Source organism: Somniosus microcephalus, unplaced genomic scaffold (genome assembly GCF_052327205.1).
Source record: "Somniosus microcephalus isolate GS21.2 unplaced genomic scaffold, FLI_Smic_1.0 scaffold1924, whole genome shotgun sequence".
NCBI classification, from domain to species: Eukaryota; Metazoa; Chordata; class Chondrichthyes; order Squaliformes; family Somniosidae; genus Somniosus; species Somniosus microcephalus.
In genome coordinates, this window is record NW_028227111.1 from 9,209 (window position 1) to 15,800 (window position 6,592).

The 6,592-nt window shown below is 46.6% G+C and overlaps 2 non-coding genes across 2 annotated transcripts; both read left to right on the forward strand.

The window, feature by feature from the left end:
- The first annotated feature begins 3,664 nt into the window (after positions 1 to 3,664).
- On the forward strand, positions 3,665 to 3,746 carry trnal-aag (transfer RNA leucine (anticodon AAG)). Its single transcript has one exon. It is a non-coding gene; the product is annotated as a tRNA-Leu (tRNA).
- Positions 3,747 to 5,665: 1,919 nt separating this feature from the next.
- Positions 5,666 to 5,747, forward strand: trnal-aag (transfer RNA leucine (anticodon AAG)). Its single transcript has one exon. It is a non-coding gene; the product is annotated as a tRNA-Leu (tRNA).
- Positions 5,748 to 6,592: the final 845 nt, after the last annotated feature.

Below are 6,592 nucleotides of genomic sequence, written 5' to 3' on the forward strand. Positions count from 1 at the left end.
CTCGCACCCACCATCTCTCCGTCCTTTCCCCGTTCGCCCTTCCAAACTTGCCGGTTGAACAGCACCTCCCATTTGTTCCTGTGCTGCAATCCAATTAATTTAACACCAGTATCTTTTTGTCAATCGAACCTATCCAGACAGCGAAAGTTACATTAAGACATGGTTAAGAGAAGATCCATTCTGCAAACGAAAAGGGTGGGGAGGGGATCTGGACTCTGACTTCAGGATGAGAGTCAGATGTGTTTTTCATACCATTAGTCTGGGGAAGTTGTGATTAGGAGGGCAAATTTTTCCTATTGTTCTCTTCTCTTAAATTATGATAAATTTCAGGCTCAGTGCGTCAGGTTTTGTTATCACAATTTATGCTTTACTTACAGCAACTTCCTTCTTGCAAAAAACACAAGAACCTGCAACACAACTTTCAAAACACTTTATTCGCACCAACACAAGCTGCAAATGCTTCAAACTTGGAGCAGCCTTGGCCTTCCCCTTTCTCTCAACGCATTCCTGCAGCGCCGTGTCGCCAGCACCAGATGGTGCTCTTGGCCTTTACCCAACAGGCAATACCTTCACACAAAACGGAACCCCGTTACACAACACGGAGAACCTTTACACAACAGGAAACACATTGCTCAATAGCGGACATCTTTACAAAGCAGACAAAATCTCTAAACAACAGGGAAAATCTATAATCAGCAGCGATCATCTTTACACAGGAGGGAACAATTTTATATAACAGGGAACATCTTTACACTACAGGGAATTTCTTTGCACAGCAGAACGCACCATCATGCAAGTCTCTCTTTTCATCTCAGTCTCCGTTTCCCTGGCTGTCTACCTCCCTCTCTGTTTCTGTCGCAGTCTCGGTTTTCCCTCAGTCTCTGTCTCTGCCTCGTGTTAATCGCTCTGTCTGTCTCTCTCTCTCTTTGGTTTCCTCAGTGTCTTTCTCTGTCCCTCCATTTGTGTGGCCAGAAACACCCTTTCCGGATTCCTGTGTGTCATTTTGTGTGTGTCCCATTGTCGGTGTCGTAATACAGAGTGTCCTTGTGACATCGTGCAGCCATGTCAGCCTGCAAACACGGGCGCTGCGGGGTCCGGGTCTCTGGGCGGTTTCAGGGCCATGCTATAGTTTTCAACACAGGCTGGATGCTGAAATTTGTCTCGCTAACACACAGCACTGTGGGGCATCGGAACCTAAGCACCAGCCGGGATTGTTTGTTAACCGACAGCAGAGTGTAGCAGCGGAAGCGTGCTGGTCCCATAACCCAGAGGTCGATTGATCGTAAGCCTTCTTCTGCTAGTTGCATTCTTATATACACCAACAATAAAATGCTCTATTGCTACCCCAATCAAACGCACTTAATTTTATCACACTTTACTTACACCAACTTCCTGCTTGCAACACACAACAGGGATAAATTTTGAATGAAATTTACAATGGGTGTGTTGCAGCAAACTTTTATTTATTAATGTTGCCTTGTGAACACGTAGCTGCTTCTGATATAGTGGGTTGCATCAGAAGTGAGTTTGCCGTCCACGAATTTAATTTCCTTTTGTTTCCCCTGCTATTTACAAGGCCAGGCCACATTTCAATCACCAGTCACTAGTTTCAGATTCCTTAGCGCACTGACGTGGTAGCGTTGCCGAGCGGTCTAAGGCGCTGGATTAAGGCTCCAGTCTCTTCGGGGGCGTGGGTTCGAATCCCACCGCTGCCAGATATTGCGACATTTATAAATTTCGTCGCTTCACCACCAGCAGTAAACCAGGCAGGCATGCCGGTTTTGGGTCACCTTTTCCTTCAGTTGCTATTGACAGGCTGATCCGAATCGCAGAATTTCCTCTGCTCCATAATTGGCCCGAACCCCGCACCGAACACTGCAAACACCGTCACCCAACCAACTGAATTCAGACCGTTCACTCACTCGTCCCCACACCTGCTGCCTCTCACTTATTCAGATGCACACCACGTTTACTCTTTCTTCCATTTCTTGCAATCTATCGACCGCGCCCCCCCCATTGCTGTCACTCTCGCACCCACCATCTCTCCGTCCTTTCCCCGTTCGCCCTTCCAATCTTGCCGGTTGAACAGCACCTCCCATTTGTTCCTGTGCTGCAATCCAATTAATTTAACACCAGTATCTTTTTGTCAATCGAACCTATCCAGACAGCGAAAGTTACAATAAGACATGGTTAAGAGAAGATCCATTCTGCAAACTAAAAGGGTGGGGAGGGGATCTGGACTCTGACTTCAGGATGAGAGTCAGATGTGTTTTTCATACCATTAGTCTGGGGAAGTTGTGATTAGGAGGGCAAATTTTTCCTATTGTTCTCTTCTCTTAAATTATGATAAATTTCAGGCTCAGTGCGTCAGGTTTTGTTATCACAATTTATGCTTTACTTACAGCAACTTCCTTCTTGCAAAAAACACAAGAACCTGCAACACAACTTTCAAAACACTTTATTCGCACCAACATAAGCTGCAAATGCTGCAAACTTGGAGCAGCCTTGGCCTTACCCTTTCTCTCAACGCATTCCTGCAGCGCCGTGTCGCCAGCACCAGATGGTGCTCTTGGCCTTTACACAACAGGCAATACCTTCACACAAAACGGAAGCCCGTTACACAACACGGAGAACCTTTACACAACAGCAAACACATTACTCAATAGCGGACATCTTTACAAAGCAGACAAAATCTCTAAACAACAGGGAAAATCTATACACAGCAGCGATCATCTTTACACAGGAGGGACCAATTTTATATAACAGGGAACATCTTTACACTACAGGGAATTTCTTTGCACAGCAGAACGCACCTTCATGCAAGTCTCTCTCTTCATCTCAGTCTCCGTTTCCCTGGCTGTCTACCTCCCTCTCTGTTTCGCTCGCAGTCTCGGTTTTCCCTCAGTCTCTGTCTCTGCCTCGTGTTAATCGCTCTGTCTGTCTCTCTCTCTCTCTCTTTGGTTTCTTCAGTGTCTTTCTCTGTCCCTCCATTTGTGTGGCCAGAAACACCCTTTCCGGATTCCTGTGTGTCATTTTGTGTGTGTCCCATTGTCGGTGTCGTAATACAGAGTGTCCTTGTGACATCGTGCAGCCATGTCAGCCTGCAAACACGGGTGCTGCGGGGTCCGGGTCTCTGGGCGGTTTCAGGGCCGTGCTATAGTTTTCAACACAGGCTGGATGCTGAAATTTGTCTCGCTAACACACAGCACTGTGGGGCATCGGAACCTAAGCACCAGCCGGGATTGTTTGCTAACCGACAGCAGAGTGTAGCAGCGGAAGCGTGCTGGTCCCATAACCCAGAGGTCGATTGATCGTAAGCCTTCTTCTGCTAGTTGCATTCTTATATACACCAACAATAAAATGCTCTATTGCTACCCCAATCAAACGCACTTAATTTTATCACACTTTACTTACACCAACTTCCTGCTTGCAACACACAACAGGAATAAATTTTGAATGAAATTTACAATGGGTGTGTTGCAGCAAACTTTTATTTATTAGTGTTGCCTTGTGAACACGTAGCTGCTTCTGATATAGTGGGTTGCATCAGAAGTGAGTTTGCCGTCCACGAATTTAATTTCCTTTTGTTTCCCCTGCTATTTACAAGAGCAGGCCACATTTCAATCACCAGTCACTAGTTTCAGATTCCTTATCGCACTGACGTGGTAGCGTGGCCGAGCGGTCTAAGGCGCTGGATTAAGGCTCCAGTCTCTTCGGGGGCGTGGGTTCGAATCCCACCGCTGCCAGATATTGCGACATTTATAAATTTCGTTGCTTCACCACCAGCAGTAAACCAGGCAGGCATGCCGGTTTTGGGTCACCTTTTCCTTCAGTTGCTATTGACAGGCTGATCCGAATCGCAGAATTTCCTCTGCTCCATAATTGGCCTGAACCCCGCACCGAACACTGCAAACACCATCACCCAACCAACTGAATTCAGACCGTTCACTCACTCGTCCCCACACCTGCTGCCTCTCACTTATTCAGATGTGCACCACGTTTACTCTTTCTTGCAATCTATCGACCGCGCCCCCCATTGCTGTCATCTCTCCGTCGTTTCCCCGTTCGCCCTTCCAATCTTGCCGGTTGAACAGCACCTCCCATTTGTTCCTGTGCTGCAATCCAATTAATTTAACACCAGTATCTTTTTGTCAATCGAACCTATCCAGACAGCGAAAGTTACATTAAGACATGGTTAAGAGAAGATCCATTCTGCAAAAGAAAAGGGTGGGGAGGGGATCTGGACTCTGACTTCAGGATGAGAGTCAGATGTGTTTTTCATACCATTAGTCTGGGGAAGTTGTGATTAGGAGGGCAAATTTTTCCTATTGTTCTCTTCTCTTAAATTATGATAAATTTCAGGCTCAGTGCGTCAGGTTTTGTTATCACAATTTATGCTTTACTTACAGCAACTTCCTTCTTGCAAAAAACACAAGAACCTGCAACACAACTTTCAAAACACTTTATTCGCACCAACATAAGCTGCAAATGCTGCAAACTTGGAGCAGCCTTGGCCTTCCCCTTTCTCTCAACGCATTCCTGCAGCGCCGTGTCGCCAGCACCAGATGGTGCTCTTGGCCTTTACACAACAGGCAATACCTTCACACAAAACGGAACCCCGTTACACAACACGGAGAACCTTTACACAACAGGAAACACATTACTCAATAGCGGGCATCTTTACAAAGCAGACAAAATCTCTAAACAACAGGGAAAATCTATACACAGCAGCGATCATCTTTACACAGGAGGGACCGATTTTATATAACAGGGAACATCTTTACACTACAGGGAATTTCTTTGCACAGCAGAACGCACCTTCATGCAAGTCTCTCTTTTCATCTCAGTCTCCGTTTCCCTGGCTGTCTACCTCCCTCTCTGTTTCTCTCGCAGTCTCGGTTTTCCCTCAGTCTCTGTCTCTGCCCCGTGTTAATCGCTCTGTCTGTCTCTCTCTCTCTTTGGTTTCTTCAGTGTCTTTCTCTGTCCCTCCATTTGTGTGGCCAGAAACACCCTTTCCGGATTCCTGTGTGTCATTTTGTGTGTGTCCCATTGTCGGTGTCGTAATACAGAGTGTCCTTGTGACATCGTGCAGCCATGTCAGCCTGCAAACACGGGTGCTGCGGGGTCCGGGCCTCTGGGCGATTTCAGGGCCATGCTATAGTTTTCAACACAGGCTGGATGCTGAAATTTGCCTCGCTAACACACAGCACTGTGGGGCATCGGAACCTAAGCACCAGCCGGGATTGTTTGCTAACCGACAGCAGAGTGTAGCAGCGGAAGCGTGCTGGTCCCATAACCCAGAGGTCGATTGATCGTAAGCCTTCTTCTGCTAGTTGCATTCTTATATACACCAACAATAAAATGCTCTATTGCTACCCCAATCAAACGCACTTAATTTTATCACACTTTACTTACACCAACTTCCTGCTTGCAACACACAACAGGGATAAATTTTGAATGAAATTTACAATGGGTGTGTTGCAGCAAACTTTTATTTATTAGTGTTGCCTTGTGAACACGTAGCTGCTTCTGATATAGTGGGTTGCATCAGAAGTGAGTTTGCCGTCCACGAATTTAATTTCCTTTTGTTTCCCCTGCTATTGACAAGACCAGGCCACATTTCAATCACCAGTCACTAGTTTCAGATTCCTTAGCGCTCTGACGTGGTAGCGTGGCCGAGCGGTCTAAGGCGCTGGATTAAGGCTCCAGTCTCTTCGGGGGCGTGGGTTCGAATCCCACCGCTGCCAGATATTGCGACATTTATAAATTTCGTCGCTTCACCACCAGCAGTAAACCAGGCAGGCATGCCGGTTTTGGGTCACCTTTTCCTTCAGTTGCTATTGACAGGCTGATCCGAATCGCAGAATTTCCTCTGCTCCATAATTGTCCCGAACCCCGCACCGAACACTACAAACACCGTCACCCAACCAACTGAATTCAGACCGTTCACTCACTCGTCCCCACACCTGCTGCCTCTCACTTATTCAGATGTACACCACGTTTACACTTTCTTCCATTTCTTGCAATCTATCGACCGCGCCCCCCATTGCTGTCATCTCTCCGTCGTTTCCCCGTTCGCCCTTCCAATCTTGCCGGTTGAACAGCACCTCCCATTTGTTCCTGTGCTGCAATCCAATTAATTTAACACCAGTATCTTTTTGTCAATCGAACCTATCCAGACAGCGAAAGTTACATTAAGACATGGTTAAGAGAAGATCCATTCTGCAAACGAAAAGGGTGGGGAGGGGATCTGGACTCTGACTTCAGGATGAGAGTCAGATGTGTTTTTCATACCATTAGTCTGGGGAAGTTGTGATTAGGAGGGCAAATTTTTCCTATTGTTCTCTTCTCTTAAATTATGATAAATTTCAGGCTCAGTGCGTCAGGTTTTGTTATCACAATTTATGCTTTACTTACAGCAACTTCCTTCTTGCAAAAAACACAAGAACCTGCAACACAACTTTCAAAACACTTTATTCGCACCAACATAAGCTGCAAATGCTGCAAACTTGGAGCAGCCTTGGCCTTCCCCTTTCTCTCAACGCATTCCTGCAGCGCCGTGTCGCCAGCACCAGATGGTGCTCTTGGCCTT